This window comes from Malus domestica, chromosome 07 (assembly GCF_042453785.1).
Source record: "Malus domestica chromosome 07, GDT2T_hap1".
Lineage (NCBI taxonomy): Eukaryota > Viridiplantae > Streptophyta > Magnoliopsida > Rosales > Rosaceae > Malus > Malus domestica.
Window position 1 is genome coordinate 5156691 of NC_091667.1, and position 15937 is coordinate 5172627.

General features: G+C 39.8%; 1 protein-coding gene and 1 long non-coding RNA gene across 13 annotated transcripts in view; one reads left to right on the plus strand and one right to left on the minus strand.

The window, feature by feature from the left end:
* Positions 1-15937, minus strand: part of LOC103438610 (putative disease resistance protein At3g14460) — a 39750-nt gene that overhangs the window by 18741 nt on the left and 5072 nt on the right. For 4 of the 12 annotated variants that reach the window (XR_011582604.1, XR_011582606.1, XR_011582605.1 and 1 more), the window contains exons 6-11: positions 15711-15852; positions 15194-15327; positions 14524-15071; positions 14079-14400; positions 13711-13918; positions 13186-13616 (exon numbers count right to left, since the gene is read on the minus strand). The exons of 1 other annotated variant lie outside the window; for it this stretch is intronic. The gene's annotated coding sequence lies outside the window, so the exon portion shown is untranslated. Of the gene's footprint in view, positions 1-13185; positions 13617-13710; positions 13919-14078; positions 14429-14523; positions 15072-15193; positions 15328-15710; positions 15853-15937 lie in introns of those variants that run through there. 7 more of the 12 variants (XR_011582609.1, XR_011582608.1, XR_011582613.1 and 4 more) reach the window with 3 other exon arrangements.
* LOC139197328 (uncharacterized) lies at positions 9966-12368 on the plus strand. The gene is made up of 4 exons (XR_011582620.1): positions 9966-10232; positions 10321-10436; positions 10525-10695; positions 11867-12368. It is a non-coding gene; the product is annotated as an uncharacterized lncRNA (long non-coding RNA).

Consider the following 15937-nt stretch of genomic DNA (forward strand, 5'->3'; position numbering starts at 1 on the left):
GGCATGCTTTGAATGGCCTTGATCTTTGATTGGTCCACTTCAATGCCACGATGCTTGACAATAAAGCCAAGGAACTTTCCAGATGTGACGCCAAATGCACACTTTAATGGGTTCATCTTGAGGTTGTATTTTCGCAACCTTTCGAACACTACTCGCAAATCTTTCAAGTGATTTGATCTTTTCTTTGTCTTGACCACCACATCGTCTACATAGCATTCTACATTCTTGTGTAGCATGTCATTGAAGATCTTCTGCATTGCGCGTTGATATGTAGCTCCAGCATTCTTCAGACCAAAGGGCATCACCTTGTAGCAGTAAATACCTTTTGGAGTGCGGAAGGCTGTTAGTTCCTCATCTTCAAGAGCCATGCGAATTTGATTGTAACCAGAAGAGCCGTCCATGAACGATAGTGCCTCATGGCCAGTGGTTGCGTCCACCATGATCTCAATGATTGGCAAGGGGAAGTCATCCTTTGGGCAAGCATTATTGAGGTCTCAAAAGTCCACGCAAACACGTATTTGTCCAGATTTCTTAAGGACTATGACGATGTTGGAGATCCACTTGGGGTATTGCACCTGTCGAATGAAGCCTGCTTCGATCAACTTGTCAATCTCGGCCTCGATTTGTGGGATGAGCTCGGATCGATAGCGTCTTTGAGTTTGCTTTACTGGTCGCGTTCCAGGCTTGACTGCAAGATGATGCACAACAATGATAGGGTCGAGGCTGGGCATTTCCTTGTAGGTCCAAGCAAAGACGTCATTGAACTCTAATAGCAGCTGGTAATACTTCTCTATCTCGCCTGCACTTAGTAATGCACTCACGAAGATAGGCTTCGGTTCCTCACTTGTGCCTAAGTTGAGTTCTTTGAGATCGTCAACTGTGGCTTGCCCCCCATCTTCGAGTTGTGACGGTGCTGCAATGACATCTTCTTCGAGGCTTTCATCTTCTTCACCTTCTTGGATTGTGATGTGGAAGATGTCTTGGGCTTCTTCTTCGGTGTTAACCTCTCGAGCTAGTTGGCATGAAGATTGTCCAGTGTGAATGATGGTGCGCCTTTTCACTTTCAGTGATCCAACTGTGTTAACCTCCAAAATTGCTTGGCGCTTCATTCTTGAAGGAATGGAACTTCGAACGTCATCCTTTTCTGCCAGGCGATCGATCTTTTCTACTTCTGGTGTCGTCTTTCTCCTTTTGGAAGGCTCTTTGGCTTCTCCAAGTCTTTCCATAATTGACTGTCGTGGAGGAAAGCTAGTCGTATTGCTTTGCTTTTTAGGTTTTGATAACCTTTTGAAAACAGAGCCTCGAGATACTGACGTGTTAAGCCTTTTGAAGACGGAAGTTTTGTTTTGACCGCCAATGAGTTTAGGTGCCGAAACTCTGGGCTTTGAACAATTCATTCTATCGAATACTGATGTCCGGGGGGCAGGTTGAGGCTCCTCTTTATCTTGTATAATGCTTATGCTGATGTGTTGAGCACTAGCATTTTTTGCCTTGCTGGAGATCTTCACCGGTGCATTTGGTGTGAAGCCAAGCCCAGCTTCGTTGTTGCTAACCCCGTAACCATGCTTCTCTAACTTCTTTTAAGTTTTAGTGAGATCACGTTCGTTGTCTTTGACGGTGTTCAAATCATTCTTTCCCAAATTAGCAGAGGGGGTGAAGTTATACCCAGCTTTCGACATAAGTTTGTAGGCGTTTGGATCAAAACCTTCTTCGGTCCTTTTGGTTGGGAGAAAGCTTGGTTCTACCCCCTTTGGCAGGCCTTTTATGAAGCCCTGTGATGGTTTTGCAACCTTAGTGTCGCCTAGCTGGGTCAGAGGCAAAACTGCATTCGTTTTGAGCAACTTTACATTATCTATGTGCCGCTGTGCATCGGCTTTGCTCGCTGCAGTTTCGAACGGGGATTGACCATTCTTTCTTCTCGACGTCGGGATGTACCGGAAGACGGGTACGCTTGGTCCATTTGAGGTCGTCCTATTTCCTCTGGTTGTTGCAGGTTTAGAAAGCTCATCGTCGTTTTTGCTTGAAGATGACATAGCTTATTCTTCTTGCTTCTTAGGCATAGCTTGCCACTCCTGTTTTTTTGGCATTGTTTTGCTCATGGATTTAATCTCTTTTGGAAGAGTTTCGAGCACCGTGTCTTCATTCATGTAGAACTTGGCGTCTGCAAAATGTGATTCGGCTTCGGTGAATGGCTTGGTGTCGCCATAGATCACCTTCACTCGTTCTTGGTAAAATTTTAAACATTGGTGAAGGGTGGACGGTACCACTCCATTCGTATGGATCCAAGGCCTTCCTAAGAGCAGACCGTAGGAAGTTCTTGCATCAATCACGTGGAACATCACGCTTGACTTGAGTTCACCAATGGTCATCTCCACTCGGATCATGCCCATCGCTCTTTGTCCTCCTTGGTTAAAACCTTGGATTAGTAGACGGCTTAGGGACAGTTCATCCACCTTGATGCCGATTGCGGTCATTGTTGACTTTGGCATGATATTTATGGCTGACCCACCGTCCACAAGCATGCGGCTGACTTGATGCTCCCTTACATACCCAGAGACGAAGAGAGGTCGGTTGTGAGGCTTGGATCCTAGCAACAAGTCTTCGTCGGCGAAGTGGATTGTGTCCTCGGTGGCACAGCATGTGGCACACTCGTGTGGCCGAGGCCCTAAGCCTTCGTTCTTGCTTTCTTCCACTTCGTGGTCGTTTGGACTCGCTAAAACCGTTGCCAATGCCCTTCGTATCTTCTTTGGCAATTGTAGCGCTTCCTCGATGCTAAAGTGTATTGGCAGACCTTCTTCAGGTGTCGGAGTATTTTCTCCCTCAGCGGCGACAATTTTGCCCTTTGAGGGTTCTTCCATTTCTACTTCGACCATGTGACATGCGGTGATAGTGCAATGTTGGAAGAAGTCCTCCGGGAAGTACTCGTGCAATGAGATGGGAATGCGTGGCTTTTGCTCCGCAGGTTCCCCAGCATATATTGGCTTAGCAGCTCTTATGTTTCTCTTAGGCTTCCTATTGCCGCGACGGCGGTGCTTTCTCCCTTGTTCCCCCTTCGGCTTTATAGCTTGCGGTTTCGGTTTCCTCGTCCTCTTATAGGTCACCAATGTCCATCCTTTGTCATCGTCAGTAGGTGCGTCCTGGTTGCTTGCCCCCAGTGATGGTGGTGCAGAATGTGCAGTGTAGTTTGAGTATTGCCGAGCATGGTCAGGCATTTCTTGAAGAAGCACGGGATCAAAGGATCCGAACACGACTGTAGTGGTGTGCGTCGCAGCTGTGTCTTCTAGGTCGAGCTCAATTCGTCCTTGTTGTGCCAGCTTCATGATAAGTTCTTTTAGGATGAAACACTTGCCCACATGATGACCCACGATACGATGGTACTTGCAGTACTTTGGATCATTGATGCGATTCATTTCTTCAGGGCGTTTGCATTCGGGTAACTCAATCACCTTCTTCTCCAATAGGTCATCCAGCATTGCGTCCATGTCGGAGTCCGGAAAAGGGTATACCTTCTGCTCCAATTCCCTCAAGGTGTTTTTGTACCTATCTTGGGTGTGGGAAGGCTCACCTTTTTTTATCTCCCTTGCTTTATTGAAAGAGATTTTGACGGGCGCGGACGAGGTCTTGATAGGGGTGGTATTGGTGGTAAAAGCTTCCTTGGTGGGCTTTTTCGCATGATTGTCTGCTCTTGAAGTGAACACCTCCCTTTTGAAATCGGTGATTGGCTCCTTCTTTCCATGGTGGGCGATGCTCAACTCCATGTCGTGGGCACGGGTGGCTAATTCTTCAAAAGTTCGTGGTTTGATACCTTGAAGGATGTATTGTAAACCCCATTGCATGCCCTGGATGCACATCTCGATTGAAGAAATCTCGGAAAGTCTGTCCTTACAGTCGAGGCTTAGATTACGCCATCGGTTGATGTAGTCCATGACTGGCTCGTCCTTCCACTGCTTTGTGCTTGTTAGCTCTAGCATGCTCACAATGCGGCGGGTGATGTAGAAGCGATTGAGGAATTCCCGCTCCAATTGCTCCCAACTGTTGATGGACTCAGGCTCCAGATCCGTGTACCACTCAAAGGCGTTTCCTTTCAGCGAGCGCACAAACTGCTTGGCGAGGTAGTCCCCTTCGGTTCCTGCGTTGTTGCAAGTTTCAACGAAGTGGGCAACGTGCTGTTTCGGGTTTCCCTTTCCATCAAATTGCATGAACTTTGGTGGTTGATAACAACTCGGCATCCTTAAGGTGTCGATCTTCTTTGAATACGGCTTTGAGTACAACCCGGAGGTATATGAGCTCCCTTCGTACTGTGCCTTGATGGTGTTGGTGATCATCTCTTGCAGCTGCTGGATAGAAAGAGATCCCATGAGTGCCGCTGCTTGGTATGGTTTCGGCTTTCCATCGATTTTCTTCACCGGGGGTTCTTCGTCTCCGCCTGCTCCTCCCTTTAGTGGATCATCCTCTGGGTCGGGTTTCTCGCTGTCCTGCGCCTCCAGTCGGTTGACTAATGCCGCGATTTGCAAGTCTTTTTCTTCCACAGTTCGAGTTAGTCTTGCGATTGCTTCATTCATTTGAGCAAGCTGTTCCTCGACTGAAGTTGCTCCAGCGGTCATGACTTGCATGGCTGAACTGCCGCTTGAATCGTCATCGGAGAGCATGGATTCGGAGTATTCCCTTGGTCTTTCCCCTCTTGGTGCCCTTAGTGAGGCTAAGGTGATCACAAGCTCGCGCCTGGGGTACTCTCGTTCCCTTGGCAGAGTTGATGCAGAGGTGAAAAAGGTGGCAGAAGTAGCTTTTGCTTTGCTTCGAGTCGTGATACCCAACGTGACACCACTTGCGACGAGGGCGCCTTTGTTCTTTGCGCCGGTTATGGGAACAGCTTGAGCCTTCCTTGACGTCATTGATTTTGGAAGTGTGCTTATATTCCTTGAACGGAGGAAGAGATGAGAGGTAGAGATGTCCCACCGAGCGTGCCAATTTGTGAACACGGAAAATTCCTGAAACGAAAGAGACAAGAACAACGTGGACAAACAAATATTTGTATTTTGATTATTTAGGGTTACAATCTCTCTCAAATTTGATCCTCTGATTCGATCTCCGTAAGGTGTGTATTTGTGGATGTTTCGTTGATCTAAGGGCCGTTGAGGCTTGATCTTGGATGAACTGTTGGAAGTTTCTTCAAAGGGCCGTGGGCTTGATCTTTGAAGGTGGATTTGAGCGGATCTTCAAGGAGCCGTTGGGGCTTGATCTTGAGGATGAATGTTTCTTCAAGGGGCGTTAAGGCTTGATCTTGAATAACGGTGATGAACGGATCTTCAAGGGATTTTGGGCTTGATCTTGAAGAACAGTGATGAAAGGATCTTCAAGGGCTTTTGGGCTTAATCTTGAAGAAACGGTTGGATGTGTGGATTTGTCGACGTTGTTGATCCAAAGGGCCGTTGGGGCTTGATCTTGGATGAACGGATGATGAACGATGGACACTTTCTTCAAGGGCCGTCGGGGTTTGATCTTGAATTGGTGGATGATTGTTGATCCAAAGGGCCGTTTGGGCTTGATCTTGGAAGAACGATGAACGAAGAACGAAGAGAGCTTTCTTGATTCTTCGGGAACCTGGATGCTTGAGAGCTTCGGAGTTTCAGAGCTTCAGAGCTTCAAGGTGTAATATGAATGAAATAGGCTTGTAGTTATAGAATTTTCCAAGGTCTAATTTTGAATATAATATTCCAGATGAAATAAGTCGTTTCTGCCAGGTGTTGACACGTGTCCTATTTGATGACTTTTCTAACTCATTTCCATTTTCGTTGAGTCACACGCTACGTGTAAAATTTATGTAATACATGAGCGTTGACACTTTGATTTATTGGTCAATATTTATTTACCGAAATTTCGATGTCTACAAATGCATTTACAGATCATATTTTTTAGAATTTATTGCTTCCTCGTGAGATGATGACTCCTATTTCTATTAATTTTGAGCAATATAGATATTCTGAATCTATGATGAATGAAAAAATGGAATGCCAAAAAATAGCAATGTACCGAGACTTATAGAACACCTAAGTTTTGAACATGAAGATTAAAAAGCTATCTATGACAAAAGTATTTTTGGCATTTTTGCTAAAATGATTCATAAAATTGGCATAACTCATCACTTTTGGTCACCGAGATTTGAAATTAATAGAGATGATTCATGAGTTTGACTACCATCAATTATTTTGTTAATTCTGTAAAAAAATTAATGTTACATAAGGATCAAAATGACAAAAAAAAAACCCTTAATTTAATAAAATATGGCCCAAAATGATTTGACAAAATTAAGATCATTTTTGTCATTTTATCTTTATTTAACAGAGAATTTTCACATAATAATCAAAATGGTTGATGATGGATAAACTCAGCTCAGGAACCAATTCTATTAATTTTAAATCTCAATACTAAATTGAAAAGTTATAACAATCTCAGTTCCAACTTGTCCATGAGTGAATAGTAAGTTTTTTTTCTTCCGGAACAAGTCCATGGACTCGTCAGAAGCAAGCTTGTCGCACAGCCCCTGGATGGAAGAGGAGAGAAAAGCCTCTCCAATCAAGACTCTTGCCAATTCTCTCCCCCTCTCCCCTTTTTTTTTTGGTCCTTCAAAGAAGTGTTGAGGTGAGGAAGAACAAGATACGACTTGATACTCTTTTGGTCAATAATTGAGTGGACTCCACACGTTAATCATAGAGTCTATTTTTTATATATTATTATTATTATTATTATTATTTTAACATATCATAGTCTTAATCGTAATAATTTTGGAGTAGGATTTTTTTTTTTTTTTTTCCATCTCCTTCTCTCTTCTCCAATTTGAACGATCACGGTTAAGCCACATCAACATCTTATATTAATTTTTTTATAAAAAAAAAAGATAAAATAGAAAATATGAAAGAAAAGAATGGAAAAAGATGAAAAGATGAAGAGAGAGAATCTTAGTCCAATATTTTACCTGACAATTTCCTAATAATTGGTTGGTGTGAGAATGACAGAGTGTGGGTTGGGCGAATTTTAGTGGACCCCAACGTTAATCAGGCATGTAAGTAGCAATTACATTGACTTGGTTAATTAATAGGCTGCAGTTGGACTATAAAAATAGGATAAATTTTTCTCTATGTCTGAAACACGAGCGTTATACAGCATATCATTATATAAGTGAATGAAACTTTTATTTTTTAAGTTGTTAATCTTTTAATATAAGTATCTCACCACTTGTATAGTGATAGGTGATGTACCATCTAGTGTTCCGGTCGTATTGAAAAATTCTCTCCAAAATCTTCGACTCTCTATTTTTAATCCCCATAATAAATTTTTCATTATGACCAGAACACGGGTGGTACATTACATGTTTTCTGTAAGTGGTGAAAAATTTTATTTTTTAAGTTATTAACATTTTAACACACATATCTCATCATTTGTATAGTGACATGTGATGTACTACCCCGTGTTCCAATCACACTGAAAAATCTCTCCCTTATCAGGTCTTATCACATGGTCTATGGGGAGATCAAATCTTCTACGCCCAAAATGGGTGTGGTATCTCTATGCCTCTAATCATTGTTTGGCACACATTAGGTTTATAAAAACAAAGTTAAAAAAATTAAGTTTAAAAACAAATGTCAGTCAATAATAAGAACCAGAGAGAGGCCACACTCATCTTAGAGACAGAAAATTTGATCACGTTGTAGAGATGTCAATGGGTTGTATGATATACACATACTCTTATTTACTTCTCGCATACTCCTTATTAATTTTCATTATTTAAAATTTTTCAATTTATTCGACCTGATGGCCTGAAAGTGAGAAATTATGTGCGAAATTTAAAAAAAAAAGTGTAAATAGCACATCTCGTTGTAAAATAGGGAACTTCAACTCGATTCCAAGCAGGCAACAAAACATTGTCTTTCATCAAAATTTTGTCCTCAAAGTGCGCACCATAGCAATCCCTTATTCTGGCTGTCCACCCATCCTCTTCAATTGGTTACTAATTTCTTCTTTTGCAGTCCGTCCAGATTAAAATAAATAAAAAGGAATTAAATTAGTATCACGCATTATATAAAGACAAACACGTGTTTACGTTTAGAATGATAATTACAATGAACAAAATAATATGCGTTAATCTCAAACAACAAACATATCATTAAAACCAAACAACAAGATCATGCATCTATAAATCATAATTTTTAGAGTTTACTACCTTCTTCGTGAGATGACTCCAATTTCTATTAATTTTGAGCCACATAGATATTATGATGGATGAAAAAAAAATGAACGCCAAAAACCAGCAATGTTCCGACACTTATGAAACACCCAATTTTAAAGATGAAAATTTAAAAGATATTTCTCACAAAAACAATTCTTTTAAAGAAAACTTAAAAGGCCTCACTATAAACATAAATGATCTGGGAGGTAGAAACATTCGGGAAGAGGGAGAGAAAGAGTTTATAGATGTGGTTTTGTGGCATTTGCTACGTGGAGTGGGACGGAACAGGTTCGTCACATGATTAGTGCGACAAAAAAACGCGCCTATCCTTGAAATGAATTTTTAGTCTAATTTTTGTACCACACTCCATCATGAAAAAACAAACCCTAATCTTGTGTCTTTTTTCTCTCCGCGTAGCCTCTCTCTCTCCTCGTTGTCTTCTCCGCGGAGAGGCTCCATTCTCTGCTTCGTTCTCTGCCTCTGTCTTTCTCTTGTCGCAGCATCTCAACATCTCCCCTCTTTGATTTAAGGGAATTTTAACGAAAAACTCCCGGTACTGTTCATTTTAACGAAAAACCACATTTTTACGTTAAAAAGTCAATCCTGATACTATTCACTTTACCCTTTATTTTGTCCTTATCGTTAAAACTCAAAGTTTTCAAACCCTTTTCATTAGTTTTCCTTTGATTTAATTGTCAATTTTTTCTAAGTTGGTTGTGATTTTCCTCATTCAATTGACCATGGTGTTCTATGCGTAGAAGTTGAAAACCCTAGAAAGTTACGGATTTCACTGAAATTGATTTTCGGTTCCACAAGCTTTGCACTGTTTGGGGTTAAGGGTGTAATTTAGAGGTATACATCCGTTTCTGTGTTTATGTTTATGCAACTATTGGCTGAGAAAATGAATCGTTTCTTAATTGTTCCTTCTCACAAGCTTAAGGGAATATGGCTGCTGCGATGAATATGAAATAATTACCCAGAAATACATTATTACCCAGAAGAACCTAATAAACTTCTTCCTTACCAACAAATATTAATATTAAGTGTCAATGTAACAAATATATCATAAATAAGCATTAATTTTTTCGTCCTATTATCATTTCAGCATGCACACCTTTGTCGTTCCGTCTACGCATTAAACGGTACTTTAATTCTTGTTAAATTTGAATTTTTATTTTTTAATCTTATTTTATTTTATTTTATTTTAAATGCTCATAAACTAACTGAATAGTGGAGCAAAAGTGAATAGATTTCATCTCAAAGGAAATTGTATTAATGATCTCTCAATTTTAACTTTAATGAAGCAATGATTCTTCAATTAAAAATTTCTTATCATTAGTCATTTTACTCAACAAAACGTGAAACTATAGACATTTTCAACAACTCAGTCATAACTTTCGTCAAAATAAGACTAAATCAATGGGCAAATATGAAAAATTAAATGAGAAAATTGTAGCAATGATCCCTAAAGTTTAATCCAATTGTAGCAATGGTCCTTTCAACATGACTCATTTTGATAGAGTTGACGAAAATAACCATAGTTGCATGTTTTGATGAGTTAAAAAATTAATGATCATAAATTTTTAATTGAGGAACCCTTGCTCAAACTAAGTTAAAGTTATACTGCTACAATGTCTCTTAGCATAAATGGGGTATTTAGCCATAAAGAAAAGTATATAATTAAAATTCAAGGGAAAATTCGATAAATAGTTAAAATGAAACTAAAAATCAGAGTTGAAACTTGAAAGTATAACCTCAAACAAATTATTTGGTTTGAACGAAAAACGAGTCTAATTGCAGCAAAATAATGTATCCCGCCACTAATCACCGCGCCTTCTCTTGAAGCGCTTACTCTCTCTCTCTCTCTCTCTGTCTATCTCTGAGTTGCCGTAGCATCGACCACCCAAGAAAACCGTACGTCTCCAGGTGCCTCACTCTGCATTCAAATGTGAACCATTTCTAGGGTTTCATTTCAGCAGGGCGTCTTTGGAGTGTTGCAATTTTCAAAGTATAAACTTTTCCCTTATCATCCCACTTCCCCCATTCTCAAATTTGCCATATTTTCCTTATCTTCAACGCCTTTGTCCTTTTCGCAGAAAGCCCGTCGCCGATTGATTCAATCCGTAGCAGATTTTGGAGCGAAGAAGCTCCATTGATCCCGAATACACAAATGTGTTGGAGCAATGAATAGGGCACCTCATATGAGGCAAGAGTAAGAGGAACAAAGAAATAGCCTTTTTACTTTGCATTATATTCCCGTTGCTTCCATTGTTATTTATCCGGAATTCGGGTATGTGCAGTCGCCCCAATCTGGCTCAAGATTTCTGTGCCCAGACGCCTGTTAAAGCTAATTTGTTGGAACATGTCGATGCACTTGATAATTTCTCGTGCCCGCATTGTGTTCTGAGCTCAAATTTTATTTTCTCCTTACCAACACAAAAGCCTCTTGCCGAAGAGGCAATGGTTTCCGGGTATGTCGCGGTTATACGTGTTTTGTTTCATTTTTATTTTTTTGTTTTTGTACTGTTATTTCATTTTATCTTGAGGATTACTTGTTATTTGGTGACAACTTGACATCAGTTTATGTATTTGGTCATTGTGGTCTTTTGCTTGGGTAAGATATAGCTCTTGTGTTTGTGTTATTTACAGGATTCATTGTTTGTTTCAGCTAATTTTAAGTTTCATCTACCTTAGCGGGGTATGGGTCCCTGTGTAAAAGAATCCCCCACTATAGCGAAGCTAATTTATATGTCTATAGTTGTATTAATGTGGTATCTAAATGGAGTATTATTACTCGTGAGTTATAGTTCAAATCAACAGTACTCATGTACGTAAAACATAATTTAGAGCTAAGCCATCAGAACCAAACTAAGAAACATAAAAGTGATTCCTCTAATACAGATGGAGGCCATTATTCTCTTATTCACATACAATCCTAAAAAATTTCCCTAAGATGAATTCCTTTTACGGAAACCAAGTTAGTACATATATACATATGATATCATCATTTAGGAACCCCTTAAGATTGGGGGCCCTGTGCAAGGGCACCTATTGCACATGCCCAAGGCCACCACTGCAATCCATTCCCAAATATTAATATCTATCCCAAATATTAATGTAGGCAAAATTCATGCCTCTGCAATCCATTCCCAAGATGAGAATTGTTTACAGAAAAAAAAAATGATCTGAATTACATCGGGGTTGTTGAATCTCTTTCTAAAATTTCTTAGTAACGAACTGTTTCAAGTCGCTTTACATATTGAAAAACTCTGCTTGAAGTATTACATCTTGGTTTCTATCCATGAACCCTTTTCTTTGGTTACATTAAGTGCTAAACTCAATATCTGCAGTTCATGGTAGAACATGATATTTGTTATCTTTTTCCTCTCTCTCCTAGAAATAGGGAACAAGCCATCTAAGAAATAGCTATCACCAATTTTATTAATGTAATTTTTTTTACTGGAACTGAAAATAGTCATTGTCACAAATGCTAACGGGTTTATTGTGCTTCAAGAAGCTCCACACATGCATTTCTGAAGTTTTCTATTATAGATAGTACTTGCATTTGTATATGCTAATCTTTGCAACTTCAATTTTGCATTTGTACATGCTAATCTTTGCAACTTCAATACAATTTGACAGTGCCATTTTTTAAGTCTCAAAGGCTGCATCGTTTTGGTTATGTTTGTTGGCAATCTCACCGCCGCAATCGCTCCACGCTTTGTTGTTAAGTTTTTGTATCAGTATTATAGACCTTGTGATGTTCAGATTGCAAGAGAATTCGAGAAGTTTGGCAATCCAAGAGCGTCCCCTGCACAAATAGAAATGGATGCGATCTTGGACCCGCCGAGGAGATGAGCAGGTGATGTTATTGCTTTCGACATCTCCTTCTTTTTGTATCTTTTGTAAAAAGGTTATTCTTTAGGCTGCTTCAGAGTATCTCTCTCCCAGTTGCCTCATTGTTCATTGTTTGCTATCCGAAGGATAGGGTTTGTAACTTTGTAGTGCTAGGCTTATATTTTGTGTTCCTCTTTTGTTTTGTTGTACCTTATTCATTCGGTGTAATTAGACTTGTTTAAAGAGAAAAGAATTAGACAATCGATACAATACATGAATTTTACCACATAAGTTTGGATTGTGTTCAGATTGAATCCTTCATACCAACTTGAAATCGACCAAAAAGTACAGGGGTTTCAAACAGATGTAGGACAGAGTCCTACATCCTGCCTCAGGTCTCCTCTCGTCTCCTTTCTTTCATTCAGCGACTTGGGAGATAAAAAATATAATATACAAATTATGTGGGAAGTTTACCATTAAATATTACTGTGGCATTATGTGATAAAGTTTACACCAAGTAATCGATGGTTAAGGACAATATCAGTGAATGAATGAGATCATAAGCAACACCTAGTAATGATAAAACCCACGCCTAGTAATGATAGGCCTAAAAAGTGTCATGGTATCACTATCAAAACATGTTATTCTTACACGAAAAGTTGTGTTTGCATCGGCATAATAAATGAGTTATTGGTTCTGTTATCCCACCCCTAGGAAATAATAGGTAGTGTTACGTACTATGCTATGCAAGTCTTAAATCTTTAAAGAAAGAATCCAACCATTAACTGCCACATCATGCAGTCAACAACATATGGTTCAAAAACAGCCATAACTAGTAGTGTTACGTACTATGTGATGCAAGTCTTAAATCATTAAAGAAAGAATCCAACCATCAGTACTATGTGATGCAAGTCTTAAATCATTAAAGAAAGAATTCAACCATCAACTGTCACATCATGCGGCCAACAACATATGATTCAAAAACATTAACAACATATGATTCAAAAACATTCTCCCTAGCATTTTCCTTAAAATTTTAGTTTGTCAACCAAAAAGTAATTAAATTTTTAGTTTTACGTGCTAGTGGAATACACGTAACATAAGTAAAAGTGAAAATATTAAAATGAGAAGGTTGTAAGCACTCCCATTTGTATTTAATCAAAACTCAATAACAATTTCATATCCTAAAACAGGTCAAATGAAACAATTATTCTTTGAAGAACCGCCAAGCAAACGATGAATGCAGAACCCCGTGTCCTAATGCACCAAACAACGGGCTTCGTACTATTAGTCATATCCTGTACTTTACGCGGCATGCCAAACGAGGCCATGGTGTGCTAATTCATGGAGAGCACCATACATCTGAGTAGGGCATTGCGACAAAGTGACCCAATTTCTCGCTTCATATTTTTACATTGTGCAGTATTCATGACCACAAACGCAAGCCACGCCACCTAGTCAAGGAAACGTAATGTACAGGTATTCAAGCAAGCACGGCCATGAGGCAGCACGCAACGAACCCACACACTCTTCACCGTATCCGCACTGTGTCTACCTGAAGATTAAAGTGAAAGCGAAAGATGAGAAAATCATGCCGCCGTATTCAATCACACCAGTATGTGAAAACCATCATCCTGCGGTGGGGTTACCTTTTCGATGCAGGAGAATCATATTCAAGCCGGATAGGCAGAGCCACACAGCGGAATTCAAGGACTACCACTTGTCGTAATTTTGGTTGCCCCAGATAGCCATGTCTTTACATTTCCACAGAATGCACAGAAATAAGTCACCCCCATCACAAACTGTCCAGGCGTTGTCGAAGACAGATTCCGCTTGGGAGTTTTCAATTTTATAAAACTAGAGCAAAAAGAAACAAGAAAATAAAAAATGAGACTTCGAGTGAATTGGAAGTTCAAGAATGTTTTAGCACTGAAAAAAAGGGTGCACAAAATCAATTAAAACAAGTTTTGAGCAACCTTTTTAATCAAATATATAATAGAACAAAAGTAAGAATTACCTCTAAAAGTTTCACTGAACTTCAAAAATTGGAGAGCATTTCCCACATCCTCAGCAGCTAATGGTGGCCTGAGGTAGGGGAAGCTCAAGATCAACCTCTCTGCTCTCAATGCGGCGTTCCTTGACCCTGCGACACCCTCCTGCAGCCTTGCCCTTGCTCTTGCCCTTGGTATTATTCTTATTCACAGCAGCAGCACCATCTCTGCTGCATTACAAGTTTCCATCAACTCGTCCTGCTTTGCCGCATCCCAGTACTTCACATCATTGCTCTGATCAAGGGCGTTCTCCTTCCCTCGTTTGCTAGGTGAATCAACACACATTGCCTGCCAAAACTTGAGACCATAAGCCCTCCTAAACAGAATTAAAACCAACCAACAACAATATCAATATGCATTCTCAAAGAAAAAACTATAATCAATAGCACCATCTCTGCTGCCAAAAACAACCTCTTGAGTCTCAATAGTCCTGGGCCATTCCTTGACTTTATGATGCTTTCTGAACGCCTTGGCATTGACATCCTTATTGCTCACAGCAGCAGCACCATCTCTGCGGCCATTACAAATTTCCATCAACTCTTCCTGCTTTGTTTTCATAGTTTCCTGCTCACCAGATTTGGAGATGCATCCAAGTTCATATCTTTGCTTCCACCAAGAGACTTCTCCATCCCTCGTTTTCTTGGTGAACCAACACCGGTTACTTATCAAAACTCGAGGGCATAAACCCGCTTGAACGTCACTAAAACCTTGTTTGAATCCATACGTTTTTTTAGGCAAACCATCCTTGCTTTCGACATCCATCTCCCCTTGTTTCTTTGGCTTGAACATACTTGAAGGGATTGCTCATATTTTATTAGATTCGAATTGTAGTTGCATGTCACCACACATAGAGAAAACATACCTTTTTGTCCTGATACAACTCAAGGGATAGCTCATAACATCCCCAATGATAGAGCAAAATGCTGTAATCTCTCAGTTCCTTTGGATCGCTTCATAGGCTGTGACAACGGGCACAATCTCAGATTAAAATCGTTTTCTTTAAGGAGAGTATGTAGACATTCCAACAAAAATTCATGGAGGGTATGTGCACAGTTAATGCAGTGAAAGAAGACAGCTTTACCTTCAGATCGATGCGTTCTCCCACTTCATTTCCACATCAAGATGTGAAAATCCTGTTTCTTCTCATATCTGTTTCGATAGGATGCCAACACAAGTGCTTTTCTTTTTCATACCCCAGCTCAACATGTATGAATACTGCTAAATTCAAATATGGTGAAATTATAAACGATCGAATTGATCTTAGAAAACAAGCAAATGGTTCTTAAAATGAAACCTAATTGGTGCAGCTTCTTAAATAATTCCAGCTAATAAAAAGATTGAATTAGCATCAACTTATACATGAGCTATCCATTATATTACGTCACAGTTAACAAGTGGACTTTTTCTTTATATTGATGAATGTAATCAGCATGTCTCTGACTACACCGTCGCTCTTTATCTCAATTAAAAAGGAAAAAAAGTTGTTTATTTATGAACTTTTCAGAAACAAAAGTGAAATGGAACTCAATTTTATCATCTGCAGTGTTCAACATAAGAAATATCATTCCTGTGAAATGTGTAGTGCAGCAACCACCCACCTGCTCTAGTAACATAATGGACAGAATTCCAACGAGGGCAAGCATGAGGGCAGTGCTCCATAGAAACCTGGCTCTCATTTTGTTTTGTGGACATCATCACCCGTTCTCACTTCAACAGAGATGTGTGTGTACAAAAACATATCTGCACCCACCCGAAGATGGCAGCAACATGAAGAGAAAATGAAAAGGAATGCTGCTTGTATTGAAAATAAAGCAATATATGAGTA